Source organism: Schistocerca serialis, chromosome 3 (assembly GCF_023864345.2).
Source record: "Schistocerca serialis cubense isolate TAMUIC-IGC-003099 chromosome 3, iqSchSeri2.2, whole genome shotgun sequence".
NCBI classification, from domain to species: Eukaryota; Metazoa; Arthropoda; class Insecta; order Orthoptera; family Acrididae; genus Schistocerca; species Schistocerca serialis.
The window spans coordinates 795052177-795072644 of record NC_064640.1 but is presented as its reverse complement, the minus strand read 5'-3'; the positions used below and the strand labels follow the sequence as shown (position 1 = coordinate 795072644).

The following is a 20468-nucleotide window of genomic DNA, read 5'->3' as shown; positions in this document are numbered from 1 at the left end:
TGATTCTGAAAGACAACAGAAAAATCAGATGACTCATCGACAATGTAATGAATTCATCATCACTACCAAAGCTCTTCAGTCACAGATGTCAGCAATATCTCTGGTAGCATATGGTTGTTCCATGACTCTGTGATGTCTCCATGACACAATTTGGCAAACTTAAGTTCCTAATGGCCTACTAAAATATCTCCTGATAATGGAGGAAATTGTCAAAAGCTCAAAACTGGCAAATCTGATGCGGCATGAACTCCATGAAGCAGTTATTCAAGAATGTTGTCACAAAAAACTATGTTCTCATGTTACTGCTGAGCTACCAAATAACTGCTTCATTCCTAACTGTTTCATTGTCCCACCAATAGCTAAGGTAGGTGATATGCAACATGAAAGATGAGGTTAGTTGCAGTTTCTGTGTGGAATGATCTTCCTAGACTCAATCGCATGTTTTGTAACATTGCAATGTCTCGTTACACTAGCAACAGGAAGAACATGTTTCCACATCCAAACTATTTCTTATGTTGCATAGCTTGTCAGTCAAGGGCCAAAATACCAAGCAAATAGGCCAATGAGCTTTATTAAGATTTCTTCAATTAATGTTTGGAGCTGAAATGTAGTTATGAATAATATTTTGATTTGCCAGTTGCATTCTGAATACCACAACTAAGAGCAGGGGAATAATTTGGATGGTCCTCCTCTTCAGTAGCTCTCTTAATTATTTTTGTTTTCCTGTCTTAAGCATTCTTCAAACTGTAATAAAAAATAAGAGGTCCACCAAGCTGAGAGGTGTGGAATATCTATGTAGTGCCCCATAATCTTTGATTTTTGCTCTTAATTTAATTTCTATTAGTTTCATACTAATGAAGCCTCTAGGATATTAGAATACAGGTACTCATTTGAGGGTTATGATGGTGCAATTGATATAATGACTGCAACATTAAGTAGTACTCTTCTTGTAACTGAATGCAACTCTCTGAAAACCATCTTTCACTGTTCTAAATTTTCCTGTGCATTAGCTTTTTAAACGATTATGTGCTGCACTCTGATTAACATGTGTTCTACATGGACAAGCAATATCAGAAAACAGTGCCTGGGGACTGCATGTCATTTGTGATTGCAAATTCTTCTTGGGAGTGAAGATACTGACTTAACAAGTCACTTGGAATCCTCAATTCAGTACACTGTTGTTGGTTGGGTGTAAATTCTGCTGACTGTCCTGGAGCTGAAGTGAGGTTTTCCTGTGTCGTACTGAGAATGTTTCTACTGGTTATGGTGAGAATTGAAGTTACTAGATCCTTGGCCAGGACACAGCATGTTATAGGGTAGTACTATTAAGGGCATATGAAGATGCATTTGACCAAACGGTCATGGCTGTGCCAAGATCTCACAGTGCTGAATGATGAAAATGTGTAGATATTAAACAATACAGGGTCTCTGGGGACTCGCAGAATACAAGAGATAGTGGCCGCCCTTGTCAAGGGTCTCAGTATCCAGAGGAATCTTTGGATATGTTGATGAAATTCAGTAGTCTGATTCTCAAGACAAACATTTGGGATTTATATGGAGTGGCCAAGCTAGATTTCTAATATAAAAAGGGTGCAAAACTCTGTTATATTCCAGTTCACAGATATGAAGTTTCATCAGCATTTTCCAACATTTGAAGCGAGTGTTGTGATTTAGCATAGTGGCCCACGGCTGTATGGTGTCAACTTCCAGTAGTGATAGCTGGTCTGCAATTTGATTTTCCAAGGAGAGTGTGTGGGACTTTAAGCTATGCTGTTAACCAGAGGTAGCCATATGGAGAAAACAACTAGCAGTGGAGGTACTGGCCCTCTGAGGCCTGTGAAAGTGTGAATAAACCACATTGTTTCCATGGGAAGTGACATTTTTGATTTTCTGTGACTGTTAGAGCTATGTTTTATTGAGCTGTGATCCAGATTGTTTTCCTTTGCTAAGATTTTGGATGAAATTGCTGGGTATAAATTGAGGGTTAACTGGGGACTGGTAGTGATGTATAATTCCGGTTACATCATAGCAATTTGAAACTTAACTGAATCCATTCAGATTGCTACTACCATAGTAGGTGTGACAATTTTATCCTTCCTTTGTGGGTCAAGGAGAGACTCGTCACCTGCATTTAAACTATTTTTTTAATAATGTACTGTTGGTGTTGATCTAGATTTGCCATAAATTTTTCCCATAACTGCATTGAGTAGTGTTACTGAACACCATATTGTACTGGAACTGTGTTGCCTCTCTCCACACTATATTGCCTCTCTTCACCGCTACCTCAAACTAAAAGTGAGCCTCTAAAAAGACTCAAATGGAACATTAAAACGTGTTACAGAGTGATTAGACATTTAGAGAAAAATTAACACAGGGAACCTTATGCAAGTAATGAATTCTGGTCTCAAAATGTTTTATTTGGTCATCTCTTACATAATCTACAACTGTAGTTTTACAATTTTCTGTATTCTTAATGACTTTTCATGTTTGGCAATAATAAGGTCTGCTCTGAGATTGCTAGCCCAGGAATTAACTTAAAGGCATTGTTAAGCCTTTACAATAGCCACCAAGCTTTCTCACTGGTGTTGGTCTTGTTGAAAATAACAAGATTTCACATAAAATTAATTTATTATTACTAAAGCTGCTACCAGTGTGTGCTGTTCCTGCTACATTTCTTCACCAAAGGGATTAAGCCCATACATAATATTGTTTTCCAGTAACAGGGCACTAGATTTGATCTATTATCATCAGGAGAACAAAAAATGTCATCTACTCGTAACATTTACAGTAAAACCACTGATGATACAGGAAAATGAAAAAGAGAGACAATTGCATCTAGCAGACCAGTTTGACAGTTTGTAGCAAACTGAAGATAGAAAAGCAAAAATCATTGTGACAACTGCTGAAGAGGAGGTCCACTCAGATGATTTGTCCTGCTCTTAATTTATGGTGTTCAGGTTGCAGATGGTGAATCAGGATATTATTCTGAACTACAGTTCACCTCTGACTCCTAGTTACAGAAACAGTAATAAAACTTGTCGGCCTATCCACTTGGTATGTTGGCCTGCAGTTGCCTGCATCATACATTTTAAGTGCCGAGCTGTGTACTTCAAGAAACATGCTGCTAATGTGACAGAGACATGGTAACATCACAGAATATGTTTGTCAACTCTGCGATTGTCAACTTACTTCCTGGAGTGCTTTAGAATTATCCAGCTACGTTCAGTTGCCATTTCAATTAATTATTGTGAAGGATTCTCACTTAAGGTTTGCCACTGACTAACAAATTTATGTGCTTGGGTCTATGATCATTCCATGCAGAAACTACTACTACTCGCATCTTTCATATTGCAGATTATCTGTCTTAGCCATTGGTGAGACAATGAAAGAATAAGGCATGAAGCAGTTATTTGGCAGGTCTGTAGTAACATGTTCGCAGATTAAAGTTTAGCCTGTTAGGTGTCGGTTCCAGTCTCACTGGAAAATACATTTTTACCTAGTCTGTGACAGAACTACAAGCAGCCATACCAAAAATCAGTAAGGAAATCTTAAGAAAACATCTCTATTACGTGTGAATCTTCATATTTTCATGGCAAAATGATTGTGCCGTAAAATTGTGGGCATACAGCCGCATACATTTTACTTCATCTTCCAATATTTCGGCTGTATACCGTCCAGCTGTCATCAGAGTGAGGCGAATCACCTCGGCTCACTCTGAAGATGGCTGGACAGTATACAGCCGAAATATTAGAAGAATAATAGAAATTTATGCTGCTACACACCCCAAAATTTTATGGAACATCTCCATCCATTATGTCTCTTCTTGCTCCTTGGTTCAATACTCTGTAGATCTAAAAGTGTAGAATGGCACATTTTCTAATGTCTGCATTTTTTTACTTCTACCAGATAATTTATAGTTTTTTGGTAATACACTATTTTCTCAATGGAATTGTGACAGAATAATTTGTTAATTGTGTTTAATTATGTGTCTACTTCTGTTGCTACATTTCTGTACTTTTGTGGTAGTTCTGTAATGCTACTTGAGTATGTGTCTTTTACTTACACAATATACACTCCTGGAAATGGAAAAAAGAACACATTGACACCGGTGTGTCAGACCCACCATACTTGCTCCGGACACTGCGAGAGGGCTGTACAAGCAATGATGACACGCACTGCACAGCGGACACACCAGGAACCGCGGTGTTGGCCATCGAATGGCGCTAGCTGCGCAGCATTTGTGCACCGCCGCCGTCAGTGTCAGCCAGTTTGCCGTGGCATACGGAGCTCCATCGCAGTCTTTAACACTGGTAGCACGCCGTGACAGCGTGGACGTGAACCGTATGTGCAGTTGACGGACTTTGAGCGAGGGCGTATAGTGGGCATGCGGGAGGCCGGGTGGACGTACCGCCGAATTGCTCAACACGTGGGGCGTGAGGTCTCCATAGTACATCGATGTTGTCGCCAGTGGTCGGCGGAAGGTGCACGTGCCCGTCGACCTGGGACCGGACCGCAGCGATGCACGGATGCACGCCAAGACCGTAGGATCCTACGCAGTGCCGTAGGGGACCGCACCGCCACTTCCCAGCAAATTAGGGACACTGTTGCTCCTGGGGTATCAGCGAGGACCTTTCGCAACTGTCTCCATGAAGCTGGGCTACGGTCCCACACACCGTTAGGCCGTCTTCTGCTCACGCCCCAACATCGGGCAGCCCGCCTCCAGTGGTGTCGCGACAGGCGTGAATGGAGGGACGAATGGAGACGTGTCGTCTTCAGCGATGAGAGTCGCTTCTGCCTTGGTGCCAATGATGGTCGTATGCGTGTTTGGCGCCGTGCAGGTGAGCGCCACAATCAGGACTGCATACGACCGAGGCACACAGGGCCAACACCCGGCATCATGGTGTGGGGAGCGATCTCCTACACTGGCCGTACACCACTGGTGATCGTCGAGGGGACACTGAATAGTGCACGGTACATCCAAACCGTCATCGAACCCATCGTTCTACCATTCCTAGACCGGCAAGGGAACTTGCTGTTCCAACAGGACAATGCACGTCCGCATGTATCCCGTGCCACCCAACGTGCTCTAGAAGGTGTAAGTCAACTACCCTGGCCAGCAAGATCTCCGGATCTGTCCCCCATTGAGCATGTTTGGGACTGGATGAAGCGTCGTCTCACGCGGTCTGCACGTCCAGCACGAACGCTGGTCCAACTGAGGCGCCAGGTGGAAATGGCATGGCAAGCCGTTCCACAGGACTACATCCAGCATCTCTACGATCGTCTCCATGGGAGAATAACAGCCTGCATTGCTGCGAAAGGTGGATATACACTGTACTAGTGCCGACATTGTGCATGCTCTGTTGCCTGTGTCTATGTGCCTGTGGTTCTGTCAGTGTGATCATGTGATGTATCTGACCCCAGGAATGTGTCAATAAAGTTTCCCCTTCCTGGGACAATGAATTCACGGTACACACACACACACACACACACACACACACACACACACACACACACACACACACACACACACAAACTTGCTAGCTTCAGAGTACTCTTTCCATGAGCTAGAACCCCCCTCCCCCCCCCCCCCCAATACACACATACATATGCATAGTGGTCTCCTTTACTCCTAACATATTTACATTCTGCCAGAACTTTCCGCCAAAATTATTTACATACTGTTCATATGTACACTCAGTTCATAGCTATGGCATTCTTTTATGGGGAACAAATGCACAGAATATGTACAAAATTTTCAAACAGCAGAAAAGGATCATAAGAATAATGGCCAAAAATAGTAGTCAGGGTCACTGTAAAGATATGTTAAAATCACTGGGGATGTTAACTGCACCATGTGAGCATATTTACCAATAACTTGTACACATTAAAAGTAATATTGATAATTACTGAAAAAACAGCCCTGCCCATAACCATGGAATAGGATCTAAGCTGAACTCACATTTACCAAGAAAGAATGAAGTTAAAACTCAAAACAGAATTTACTACCAAGGAATAAAACTCTACAATAAATTGCCACGTGAGATTAAAAAAATTACTTAAGCAAACTTATTTAAAAATGCAGTTAATAAGTACTTGATAGTGCGAATACAGAACAGTGCCCGAACTCTTACGGGAATCGGTAACGCGCCGCGAGTAATGAGTATAATGTGCGGGGGCACTACGAATGTAGTGCGGGACAATACGCTGAGAAGGTGGGTTTCGCGGGAGGCGTGCCAGAGATAAATCCCTGCAGTCGCGCTATCCTCTGTGTCCTCGGTGGCTCAGATGGATAGAGCGTCTGCCATGTAAGCAGGAGATCCCGGGTTCGAGTCCCGGTCGGGGCACACGATTTCATCTGTCCCCGTTGACGTATGTCAACGCCTGTAAGAAGCTAAGGGTGTTCGTTTCATTGTACTTGATAGGCATTAAATTCTATACTTTGAAAATTACTTAGATAGTACAGAGCAGGTGTTTGGTAAAAAATGTAACACAAATACATTATAATAATGATAATAAAAACTCTATCATTACACATAACGCTTGCACGCTATAATGGAAAGTCCAGGCTGGAATATCAATATTATGAAAGGGATAGATTGCTACTCGCCATGAAGGTTACACACTGAGTTGCATACAGGCACAACGAAAAGACTGTTTACACATCAAGCTTTTAGTCAAAGCCTACTTCCTACAATTCAATGCGTCAAGTTTATGGTGAGTAGCAATCTATCCTTTTAATAATATTGTTGATTTTCACACTATACTTCACCTCTTTTTTTCGTATCATGAAAAGCTTGCTCTCAAAGCTATGCAAACCCGGATCTAAGGTATCAGTCCCGGGCGGTAATTTCAGGGGGTGCCAAATTCATATTCTCGAAGAAAAAACCTTGTTTCACAAAGCGCCTAGCATCCAGCGCACTTTGGTCTACCGATTATTCATATGATTTTGAAACGCGTCCCAACTGGTTTTCGAACATTTTTGTACGCTAAGATGATTTCGAAACGAATCATAAGCTGATTTTTGAGTAGTGTATGTTATGTCTCTGCCAGGGGAATCCCCGTCGGACCTAGAAATAAAAAAACCGCACCGCAGGTGGAAGGGGGCTGGGTTATAAGACATGACCTGAATAAACCCGAATCATTGAATGTCAGTCGCTGTTCTGTTGTGTGGTTGTTTGCGTGTGCGAATGATCAGCGGTAATATAGTAATTAGCGAAATCCACAGATTCGGGCTACCAGAGTGGAAACAAACTCCCAATAGGTAAGAAAGGTTACATATTATCTTCTCGGTGTATCCAATAATATGAAAATGTGACAGAAAATTTTTGACACAACCCTACACTACTACAGTTGTACAGCCCTCGGTTAGCAGTTGCTTAAGTTCTTTCCTCGGAATAGCGAGAAAAACACTTTGTACGATCACGGAATAACGCCTAATCAGAGTATAAACGCGGGATAACTGAACCAGTGAGTCTGGTCTGGATTGTAAAGTTAACCAGAGAATAAGTTTTGACAATGGCAGGAGTAGTTGCAGAATTAATGATGACAAGAATGATTGTTAGAATGCGGAAGGAGAAGAAACGGGGACATCACCCAAATTATATTGAAGACGATGACGATTCCAAGTTATATAGAAAATTCTTACTAATACTTGTCGATCTCGATGCTTGAGAAACTGGAGCATAGGAATGAAATGTGAAACTATTTCTTAACATTAAACTTTTTGCTTGTACTAGGCCTAATAGATGTTTGATATTGGTACCTCGTGAATTATATTCTTTCGTCTTAATTAATATAAATGACGTGCATAAAAATAACCATTTGTGCCAAAACAGTCTCCCTTTTTTAGCGTGTGTTACAATTGCAGCAATATTAGAAAGGCCCATTTCGTTTTATTAGCAGACAATGGTCAGATAGACGTAATCAAATCGAGAAACGACACCAGTTTTTGGGAAATTCTATTAACAACTTTTTCAGTATTAGACAACAAAATTTTGATATTTCATGCAGCAAAACGTTTGACGAACTTTAATGAGATAATAGATTCTTTCGCAGAAGGGAAAGCACCCAGTAAAGGTGTAGCATGATTAGAGAGGAAAAAATGCTGGAACCTAAAGATTGAAGAAATGTGTACTGTATTACTTGTCTTTCGTCTTTTTTTTAAAAAAAGGGGGTGGGGGGTTAGGATGTCAAACCAGCCGACTGGGAACAGGAGGGTCCCACAGGACATTTTAATTTTCACTGTCCTGAACATAGGTTTGATGGCTTCCATTACAAAATATACAGACTATAACAAATCACAAAAACTGCTGCAACTGCTTGGATCAGATATTTGTGAACGTAAATTGTACTGCAAAATGTATAGGCCTAATTACAAGCATTAGTGATCACAAAGCTCAAGTTGTGACCATCCAAGTCCACTTACTGCTCAATCAAAACTATAACAGCAAGACAGTTTAAGGCCAATGATAAGTTCATAACGGTATCAGCAAATAAAAGCCAAACAGTATGGAAAATGATAAAGAAGGAAGCAAATAAAGTGTCCCACAAAATGGAAAATATCACTCTTAACCATGAGATGAGAACAAGAATATAATTGATCCCCAGCACATCGCAAATCTTTTTAAATGTTTCTTTGCAGAGATCACAAATAATTAAATAGTCAGTGACAAAACAGATACTAGAAAGAAACAGGAAAACAAAGTGCACTCATGTTCCTCTTCAATCTATGTAGATGGAACAACCCGAGATAAAATCATCAGTGCTGCATCAACTCATAGGAAAATGTCATAAGGGATTGATGGTATTCCTGATTACATTATAAAGCAATGTATTACAAACATTTCACTTCCTCTTGCAGATACAGTAAATTCATCTTTTCTGACAGGCACATTTCCAGACAGTTAAAAAATTGCTAAAGTGGTCTCTATCCATAAGAAAGGAGACAAAACAAATATAGAAAACTATAGACCAGTTTCATTATTATCAGGCTTTAGGAAAAGTAGTATTTAATAGGTTAATGAAATTCTTAGAGTAAAACAAAATTCTCAGTGATTCTCATCATGGATTGAGGAAAAATAAATCAACAACAAGTGCAATCTATGATTTTATAGAAAATGCCCTGCAATCAATAGACAAAAAACAAAGAGCCACTGGCATTTTTTTTGAGACTTAAATAAAGCCTTTGACATACTGGACCACAACATACTGTTGGAGAAGCTCCAAGTATATGGCATTAGAGGCACTGCACTAAAATGGTTCACTTTGTACTTGACAAAAAGTAAACAAAAAATACAAATAAAACATGAACTAAAGGAAAATACAAGAACACGCTTCTCAGATGCAGAAGTTCAAAATAAAGGAGTCCCTCAGGGATCCATTCTTGGGACAATCCTCTTTCTCTTGTATATAAATGATCTAGACCTGTACATTGAGTCACAAACAAACACTATTTTTGCAGATGACACAAGGATCCTAATTACAGGAAATACCCCAAGTCAGCTTCAAACAGCTGTTAATAAGACTACAGAACAGCTAAATAGATGGTTTGAGGTGCATAAACTTATGATAACTTTTTAATATTTTACTGATTCATGATATTTGAGATACATTAAGTGTAATTAAAACAGACTTTCATTATAAGGGTATCATGATAAATTGTAATTGATTTATATTAGCACAGTACATACCCTATCAGATTTGTTCATTAGTTAATCGAGCACAAGAGATTAACATGGGAGTGAAATTAATTATCAACAATACATTCTCTCACATTATGTAAAATGGTCTAAGAATGCTCAGTTAGTTTTTTGATTCCATACCTGAAGAAAACATTCATTACTTTTCAGAGCCGGTTTATGGCACAAACAACTAAAGCTGTCGCTTGGGATGCCAAGCTATACAGGACGTGTGAGGTCTGTTCAAAAAATTCCGGAGCCTTCATAATTTTGCACAAATGGTGTGTTGGAGAAAATTTTGGTTGGCATCCCTGCACACACCTGTGTTTAATGCGTAATTGCTGGAAGTTTCATTGTTGTATGTCTGTTAGTTATTGTTCAGATTGTTCAGTACTGTATTGAGTAGAACATTGTATTGCACAGTTTGTGAATTTTGAGATGCCAGAGTTAAGAGGAGCAATTGCGTCTGCATTAAATTTTGTGTAAAACTGAAGAAAATCTGTACAGGGACATAACAAATAATGCAGGATGCCTATGGTGATTAGTTGTTGAAGTGTACTTGGTGTTACAAATGGTTCACACAGTTTAAAAATGGCCAGAAAGAAGTTAAAGATGACCATTGTTCAGGACACCCTTCAACATCTACCGACGATGCTCATGTCAGAAACATAACTGAAACTGTGTGTGCCAATCAAAGACTGACTGTCCGAGAGATTGCAGAAGAATATAACATTTCAGTTGGATCATGTCATGAAATCCTGACACAGCATCTTGGAATGCATTGTGTTGCTGCCAAGTTCATCTCACTGCTCATGAGTCAAGACCAGAAAGACATTTGCCTTGCTATCTGTGAAGAGCTGTTGGATCATGCAAATGAGAATGATATGTTCCTTATGAGAATTATTACTGTGATGAGATGTGGATCCATGGTAATTGAATTGAGCTGAATTTTATTTGAGCCTGCTGTATTACATTGTGTACAGTGAACATACATGTAATATAGGACATGCCAAAAATACAAAAACCTTCATTATCACATACTTCCTAACTATTCTAACATAATTGATTATAATTAACAATATTTACAAATTTATTGTGAGCGGTATTCATCAACACTGTAACATTCCTTTTAGGTTTTTTGAAAACTTAGTGTCATGTACATTTTCACGCAGTTTTTTAGGCAGACTTCTTAGTAATTTGATACCTGAGTGCTGCGGTCCTTTTGTAGTCCACTCTTCACTGTCTTTTGTGACATATAGTATAGTTTTATTTATGTAAAAGGAGGAAAAAATTAAGATGCATAGTCTTTTGATGATGTTGAGACCAAGGTTCAATCTTCACAATGGGTCAGGAAAGGTTCTCCAAGACTGAAAAAAAAGCTCGTCAGGTCAGGTCAAATGTCACAGCCATGCTGATACTTTTCTTTGACTTTGAAGTACTAGTTCATCATGAATTTGTGCCACGGGTACAAACTGTTAATCGATGATGCTATTGGGATGTGTTGCGACACCTGTGAGAAAATGTGAGAAGCAAATGGCCTGAAATGTTGTGTGACAGTTCATGGCTCTTGCAGCACGATAACCCATTTGCATATTCAGCCCCGTTGGTGCATGACCATGGCACAGAAAACGAAATCACTGTGCTGTCTCATCCTCCATACTCTTCAGACCTGACCCCTGTGGACTTTTTTTTTTTTTATTTCCAAAGTCAAAAACTCCATTGAAAGGATGAAGCTTTGCAATGATAGACAAGATGAAAGAAAATTCACAGACTGAACTTCACGCCATCCAGAAAGAGCCATACCAAGACTGCTTTTGGAAGTGGAAACAGCATTGCGAGTGGTTTATCAACTGTGGAGGAGGGTATTTTGAAGGAGGCCATGCACGATAAGGGAAAGGTAAGCATAGAAAAATTTTGTGGCTGAAGTTCCAAACTTTTTTGAATAGACCTCATATCACAGTTGGTAGTGACCACTTGGGTGGCCGTTCTGAGAGGGGTCACTTGCTGCAAGATTTGTATACAGTGCATATCACAATTAATAGCAAAAACTGAAATGAGTGAAAGTGTTTGAGGGAAAATGTGTTGGTTGAGTGGATGAAGGGGGGTGGGGAGCAAATGATAAGTAGGTTGTGTGGTGGAGAAATGTACTTGAGCTGGCCCTGTACCTTGTTCTGAAGTTAGTACCAGTAAATATATTTAATAAGTATGATTAATGTGGCAGAAGATGGTGTTGAAGCAAAACTGTGTACATGGGCACCTTTTGGTTATTGTTGCTTTGAATTAGAGCATGAATTACCCCTACACCCAACTTTTTGCTTGGGAGAAAGGAGATTGAAATCTTTGTTCAACTATTCTGATTTAAGTTGATTGTAATTTCCCTAAATGATCTGACACAAATTTTGGATGATATAGTGAAATGGGTGTAGCTTATTATGCCAAAAGTATCACGTTCACTTCTCACTTCAGGCAAGTGTTTAACAAGCACCAAATGGCATCTGTTACATCCGGCAATGGCACGTGAAGAATGCTGGGTTCCATCATTATCTGTAAAGCATGTTAAACCAGACATCACCCTACTATCGACTGGGTTGAAGTTGGTTTAGATTGGACTGTGTCCAAGGCAGATGTCACACCAAATAAAACCTCTATATGTTACTTACATGCAAAATTTAGTTTTTATGGCATTACTGAAAAATAAGAAAAAATATCATTATGTGTTTGAAAATGCTTTGAGTACTTTGTCCGATGTAACACTGTTCATTTTTGCAGATGTTTCTTTTCTATCTATCCAGATTTTTGATGAAACAAAACTGTCAATGATCACATTAATGTCACTGTAATGTCTGTGGATCCTGCAGTGTTATTAAAATGATAATTGCTTTGTTTTGCAATAATAAAACATAGTGAGAAGTACAGGGTGATTATAATTAAAGTTAAACTTTCAAAATGCTGTAGAAATAACACCACTGGTCACAATGATGTCAAATTGCAACGGAATATTATCGGAGAAGGGAAAAATGTGTGTAGAAGGAAAAAAAAAGTGTGAAAATTGATCAATAAATGGCGCTGTATGTGTCAAAATACATAAATGAAAACACCTGTCATGCGCACAACCCATTGGAGTTGGTATAAACACTCCAGGTACACGTTCCACATCATTACGAAGTGTCGTATTCATGATCTATGGAACAAGTATTAATCTAATCTAATCTCCTTTCATGACTGTGACATTCGTCATGACTGTCTCAATGCAGGATTGCACTCCGCTTGTAAAGCTGTATTATGAGAATGATGACTGTCCACACATCGCTCTGCAGATGCTCCGGACACTAAAGGGTTTGAAAAAAGGCCTTGCTCCTATGACTACTGTGGGTCTGGAGAAAATGATTCAGAAATTCGAAAAGATGGATTCTTTTGGTATGCAACCTGGTAGAGGGAGGGAACAAATTGATTCGACGTCACTGGAAGCAGTGGCCACAACAACGCAGGAGGAGACGAGTGGTGGTGTGCAAACGTGTAGTGCACGGAGAATTGCCATAACATTGGAATACCTGTGAGCATGGTGCGTAAAATCCTACGAAACATCCTTCTTTGCTATCCATTCAAAATTACCCTTGTGCACGAGTTGCTTCCTGGTGACCTCCAAGCAAGAGAGTTTTGTTTTAGAATTTCTTGCTCGCATGGAAGTGGACAAAGATTGGCTGTGGAAGATTTTGCGGACAGACGAAGCCCACTTCCATCTGACAGAATATGTCAATACATAGAATTATTGAATATGGGCAATGCAAATCAACCGGTACCACTTCATCCTGAAAATGTCACTGTGTGGTGCAGGTTTACGACATCATTTATCATAGGGCCATATCTTTTTGAAGAAACAGGTGCTTCCGGTCATGTTACCTGTATAGTCACTGGTAAGCGCTGTGAGTGTCTTTTGTGCAACCACATCATTCCAGCTCTCCAACAGAGTGGATGGGGTCACTGTTAATCATGATGGCACACCTCTGCACATTGCAGATCCAGTTAAGCAGCTGCTGATAGGCCATTCCGGAAATGCTAGAGTTATAAGCCGCCATTTCCCTATAGCCTGGCCGTCCCAATGACCTGACCTTAATCTGTGAGACTTCTGGCTGTGGAGCTATCTGAAAGATGTTGTGTTCAGTGTTCTGATTGCAAACTTAGCTGCATTGAAGGCACGCATTGCGCAACACATTCCGAACGTGACCCCGGAAATACTTTGCTCAGTTGTGGAACATGCTGTTTCTCGATTTCAACTTGTTGCAGAAAACGGTGGACTGTATATTGAACATGTTTTGCGCCAGCCACACAGAAATTAATAATCCGATCTGATTTTGATTGATACTTTTATGTGGTTTTTGGCCCCAGGACAATTAAAAACTGATGTGATTGATGCTTTTTATGCAGTTTTTGGCCTAAGGTCAATTGAAAACCGATGTGAGTTATGCTTTTTGTGAGGTTTTTGGCCTCAGGACAATTAAAAACCTATTTTACCATCCAATGTGATATGACCTTGCCTTTGTGAATGGGCTTCCGTAACTAACAGTATTACACCTCTACACCCATGCACACTGAGTAGTACAGTTTGTTTAACATCAAGCATTCACCTTAGACGTTGTTGTATGATTCATTTGTCAGTTGTAGTCGACCACTGTTAAATTATGATGCTTACAGCACCATCTATTGCTACATTTTGTAGCTATTTATTTTTCTTGTGCCATATGTTTTCCCCCTTCTCTGATATTATTCCGTTGCAATTTGATGCCATTCTGACTAGTGGTGTTATTTCTACAGTGGTTTGAAAGTTTAACTTCAATTATAACCACCCTGTATATGCTTTCTCAAAATTGGACATCCATTTAACTTCAGTTTCTAGACCAATGCTTCAACATTTCATTTACATACATTTTAAATTGTGTAGATGAAACACAGAAATATTTTCTGTAGCTTTTAATTTTTAGGGAAATGACATGAAAATCCTGTATCTTAAATAAGATTATCAGAATGTTTTTGTATTATAAATATATTTTAGCCCCATGGCTGTCCACAATTTAGCTGTTAGTACATCTACATCTACATCTTTTATGCTATTTTAAGGCCAATGAATATAGAGTGTAGCTTTTTTTCAAATCAGTGTTTTTTCTATCAGTTGTTTAAGAATCAATTATAATGCAACAGGCATAATTTTCCATCACTTTAGTACTTGTTTTGGTATTTGTAAATTCTACATGACTACTCTGCAATTCATAGTTAAGTGCCTTGCAGAGGGTTCATCGAACCACCTTCAAGCTGTTTCTCTAGCAGTCCACTCTTGGGCACCGTGTGGGAAAAATGAACCCTTAAATATTTCTGTTCAGGCTCGGATTCCTCTTATTTTATTACAATGATAATTTCTACCTATGCAGGTGGGGTCAATAAAATATTTTTGCATTTGGAGGAGAAAGTTAGTGATTGAAATTTCGTGAGAAGATACCACAGTGAAAACCATTTTTGTTTTAATTGTTGCCACCCCAATTTGCATATCATATCCACAGCACTCTCTCTGCTGTTCCTCAGTAATACAAAATGAGCTGCCCTTCTTTGAACTTTTTCGATGTCTTCCATCAATCCTAACTCATGCGGATCCCACATCATGCAGCAGTACTGCAGAATCAAACAGACAAGTGTAGTGTAGGCAGTCTCTTTGGTAGACCTGTTGCATTTTCTAAGTGTTCTGCCAATAAATTGCAGTCTTTGGTTCACTTTCCCCACAACATTATACATGTGATTGTTCCATTTTAAGTTTTCATAATTGTAAATCCTATGTATTTAATTGAATTTACGGCCTTTAGATTTGTGTGATTTATCATGTAAGTGAAAGTTAGGAGATTCCTTTTAATACTCATGTGGATGGCTTAACACTTTCCATTATTTAGAGTTAAATGCCACTTTTTGCATCCTACAGATACAGTTTGTACAGAGAAATATGTCAATGACTTCCTGGATAATATGCTTACTCTTGGTAAAAAGGATAACAGTATTACCATTCTCTTAATATGTGAGTAATCATTTTATCGAGAGGTTGTCTTTTAAAATATTTTATATTTGTAACTGATAATGCATATTATGTTACAAATACTATAAGTGGAACTCAATTTTAATATAACAAAATTTTCTATTTCAGTAAGTTATAAATTTTCTTTGAGTTTATGTTAATAATACAATATGCACAGTAGAGCACAATGGTCTGTATTGTTGTTTCTGCATAACTGAATATTGTCTAGTACAAATTTAATGAAGTATACAGATAAAAGAAGAATTTTCTGACAGTTTTAATATTATCAAAGTGTGGCAAAACGAGTTAGAAGAGTCCTCACCAATAAGGGCCTATGACTTATGTCTCACTGAAAAATCTCTGGTCTTTGGCTTACAGCAAAGTACTTGGAACAACCTCAAAAGGATAAGTACAAACCATGGCAGATGTGTGAACTCATCATGTGGATGGGGAAAGGCAACTTAACCATAATGTCAGCGGTGCCAATAAACAAACTGTGTACCAGATAAGAGCAGAATTATCTTTATGGTCATATCCTAGTCAATGATGTGACGTCTTCACTGTGACTCAAGATGAAATAGAATTCACAAAATATTTGACTGTTTGTGACATGTGTTATTTATGGCTTTCAGTTGTTTACATGAACTTTTAATTTTCAACTGCTCTCTGTATCTTACACATTGATCATATATTATTTGCTATGCTGTAGATAGATCAGATCGGGGAAGATCAGTTTGGATTTCATACAAATATGGGAGCACGTGAGGCAATACTGACCCTACGACTTATGTTAGAAGCTAGATTAAGAAAAGGCAAACCTACGTTTCTAGCATTTGTAGACTTGGAGAAAGCTTTTGACAATGTTGACTGGAACACTCCCTTTCAAATTCTGAAGGTGGCAGGGTTAAAATACAGGGAGCGAAAGGCTATTTACAATTTGTACAGAAACCAGATGGCAGTTATAAGAGTCGAGGGACCTGAAAGGGAATCAGTGGTTGGGAAGGGAGTGAGACAGGGTTGTAGCCTCTCCCCGATGTTATTCAATCTGTATATTGAGCAAGCAGTAAAGGAGACAAAAGAAAAATTCGGAGTAGGTATTAAAATCCATGGAGAAGAAATAAAAACTTTTAAGGTTCGCCGATGACATTGTAATTCTGTCAGAGACAGCAAAGGACTTGGAAGAACAGTTGAACGGAATGGACAGTGTCTTGAAAGGAGGATATATGATGAACATCAACAAAAGCAAAACGAGGATAATGGAATGTAGTTTAATTAAGTCGGGCGATGCTGAGGGAATTAGATTAGGAAATAAGACGCTTAAAGTAGTAAAGGAGTTTTGCTATTTGGGGAGCAAAGTAACTGATGATGGTCGAAGTAGAGAGGATATAAAATGTAGACTGGCAATGGCAAAGAAAGCGTTTCTGAAGAAGAGAAATTTGTTAACATTGAGTGTAGGTTTAAGTGTCAGGAATTCATTTCTGAAAGTATTTGTATGGAGTGCAGCCATGTATGGAAGTGAAACATGGACGATAAATAGTTTGGACAAGAAGAGAATAGAAGCCTTTGAAATGTGGTGCTAAAGAAGAATGCTGAAGATTAGATGGGTAAATCACATAACTAATGAGGAAGTATTGAATAGGATTGGGGAGAAGAGAAGTTTGTGGCACAACTTGACAAGAAGAAGGTATCGGTTGTTAGGACATGTTCTGAGGCATCAAGGGATCACCAATTTAGTATTGCAGGGCAGCGTGGAGGGTAAAAACCATAGAGGGAGACCAAGAGATGAATACACTAAGCAGATTCAGAAGGATGTAGGCTGCAGTACGTATTGGGAGATGAAGAAGCTTGCACAGGATAGAGTAGCATGGAGAGCTGCATCAAACCAGTCTCAGGACTGAAGACCACAACAACAACAACAACAACATGCTATAGATTAAATATATTAATGCACACTGTGTCTTCTCAGTATTCAGCAATGGTAAACCAGGATGAAATGTGACATTTATTCAGTGATAGATTGTTACTCACAATACAGAAGAGGTACTGAGCAGTGTAAAAATGGACGGGGAAGCACATGTTTTTTCAAAAATCTAGGTGATTCCCTGTCTATTTTTATGTGCCTATCGGGTGCTCAGCACCCCTCTTTTTAGTGAAGAGCTGTCCATCTTGTTATACAGACAAATTTTTTAAAATTTAGTAATAATACTAGTAATAATAATAATAGTTCTTGAGTTTCATTAACAACAACAAATTTTATGAAATACACTGGTAAACAGACGATCATATGAGATATCACACATTGTTGTTGTGATCTTCAGTCTGAAGAGTAGTCTGATGCAGCTGTCCACACTAGTCTATCCTGTGCTAGCTTCTTTATCTCCAAATACCTACTGCAACCTGTATCAGTTTGAACCTGCATACTGTATTCAAATCTTGGTCTTCCACTACAATTTTTGCCCCCCTGCCCCAGTTACCTCCAATACCAAATTGATAATTTCGTAATGCTTCAGAATGTGTCCTATTAACTGAACGCTTCTTTTAGTCAAGTTGTGCCATAAATTTGTTTTCTCCTCAGTTCGATTTAGTTCCTCCTTGTTAGTTTTGTGATCTACCCATTTAATGTACAGCATTTTCTATAACATTTCAAAAAGTCCTATTGTACTCCTGTCTGAACTGTTTATCATCCATGTTTGACTTCCATACATGACTACACTCCAGACTAATACCTTCAGAAAAGATTTCCTCAAACTTAAATTTATATTAGATGTTAAAAAAACACTTTTTCAGAAATACTTTCCTTGCTATAGCCAGTCTGCATTTTGTATCGTCTCTGCTTCAGCTATCATCACTTATTTTGCTGTCCAAATACTACAGCAAAACTCATCCACTATTGTTGGTGATTCATTTCCTAATCTAATTCCTTCATAAACAATTACTTTAATTTGACTACACTCCATTTGCCTTGTTTTACTTCTGTTGATGCTCATCTTATAACTCCTTTTCAAAGAACCCATTCATTCTGTTTAACTGCTCTTTGAAGTTTGTTGTTGTCTCTGACAGATTAACAATGTCATTGGCAAAACTCAACATTTTTATTTCTTCTCCCAGAAGTTTAATTCCTTCTCCAAATTTTTTCTTTGGTTTCCTTTACTCCTTGCTCAGTATGCAGATTGAACAACACCAGGGACAGGCTACAACTATGTCACATCCTTCTCAACTACTGCTTCCTTTTTAAGTCCTGTGATACAGTCTGGTCCCTGCACAAGCTGGAAATAACCTATTTCTCCCTTTATTTTACCCCTGCTAACTCCAGAATTTCAAAGAATGTATTACAGTCAACATTGCCAAAAGCTTTCTCCAAGTCTACAGATGCTATAACCATAGGTGTGCCTTTCTTTAACCTCTCTCCTAAGATAAGTCATGGGATCAGTAGAGCCTCACATGGTCCTACATTTCCCTGGAACCCAGACTGATCTTCCCTGAGGTCAGCTTCTACAAATTTTTTCATTCTTCTGTAAACACACTACTGGCCATTAAAATTACTACACCACGAAGATGACGTGCTACAGACGCGAAATTTAACCGACAGGAAGAAGATGCTGTGATATGCAAATGATTAGCTTTTCAGAACATTCACAAAAGGTTGGCGCCGGTGACGACACCTACAAAGTGCTGACATGAGGAAAGTTTCCAACAACAGCAGTTGATCGGCGTTGCCTGGTAAAACATTGTTGTGATGCCTCGTGTAAGGAGGAGAAATGTGTACCGTCACGTTTCCGACTTTGTTAAAGGTCGGATTGTAGCCTATCGTGATTGCGGTGTATCGCATCACGACATTGCTGCTTGTGTTGGTTGAGATCCAATGACTGTTAGCAGAATATGGAATCGGTGGGTTCAGGAGGGTAATACGGAATGCCATGCTAGATCCCAACGGCCTCGTATCACTAGCAGTCGAGATGACAGGCATCTTATCTGCATGGCTGTAGCGGATCGTGCAGTCTTGATCCCTGAGTCAACAGATGGGGACGTTTGCAAGACAACAACCATCTGCACGAACAGGTCGATGACATTTGCAGCAGCATGTACTATCAGCTCGGGGACCATGGTTGCAGTTACCCTTGATGCTGCATCACAGACAGGAGCACCTGCGATGGTGTACTTCATGATGAACCTGGGTGCACGAATGGCAAAATGTCATTTTTTTGAATGAATCCGGGTTCTGTTTACAGCATCATGATGGTCACATCCGTGTTTGGCGACATCTCGGTGAACGCACATCGGAAGCGTGTATTCGTCATCACCATACTGGCGTATCACCTGGCGTGATGGCATGGGGTGCCAGTGGCTACACATCTCGGTCACCTCTTGTTCACATTGATGGCACTTTGAACAATGGATGTTACATTTCAGATGTGTTATGACCCGTGGCTCTACCCTTCATTCGATCCCTGTGAAACCCTACATTTCAGCAGGATAATGCACGAACGCATGTTGCAGGTCCTGTACCAGCCTTTCTGGATACAGAAAATGTTCGACTGCTGCCCTGGCCAGCATATTCTCCAGATCTCTCACCAACTGAAAACGTCTGGTCAATGGTGGCTGAGCAACTGGCTCGTCACAATACGCCAGTCACTACTCTTGATGGTATCGTGTTGAAGCTGCAAGGGGCAGCTGTACCTGTACACACCATCCAAGCTCTGTTTGACTCAATGCTCAGGTGTATCAAGGCCGTAATTACG

General features: G+C 39.5%; 1 non-coding gene across 1 annotated transcript; it reads left to right on the top strand.

The window, feature by feature from the left end:
• Nucleotides 1–6270: 6270 nt before the first annotated feature.
• On the top strand, nucleotides 6271–6344 carry Trnat-ugu (transfer RNA threonine (anticodon UGU)). The gene has a single exon. It is a non-coding gene; the product is annotated as a tRNA-Thr (tRNA).
• The last annotated feature ends 14124 nt before the right edge of the window (nucleotides 6345–20468 follow it).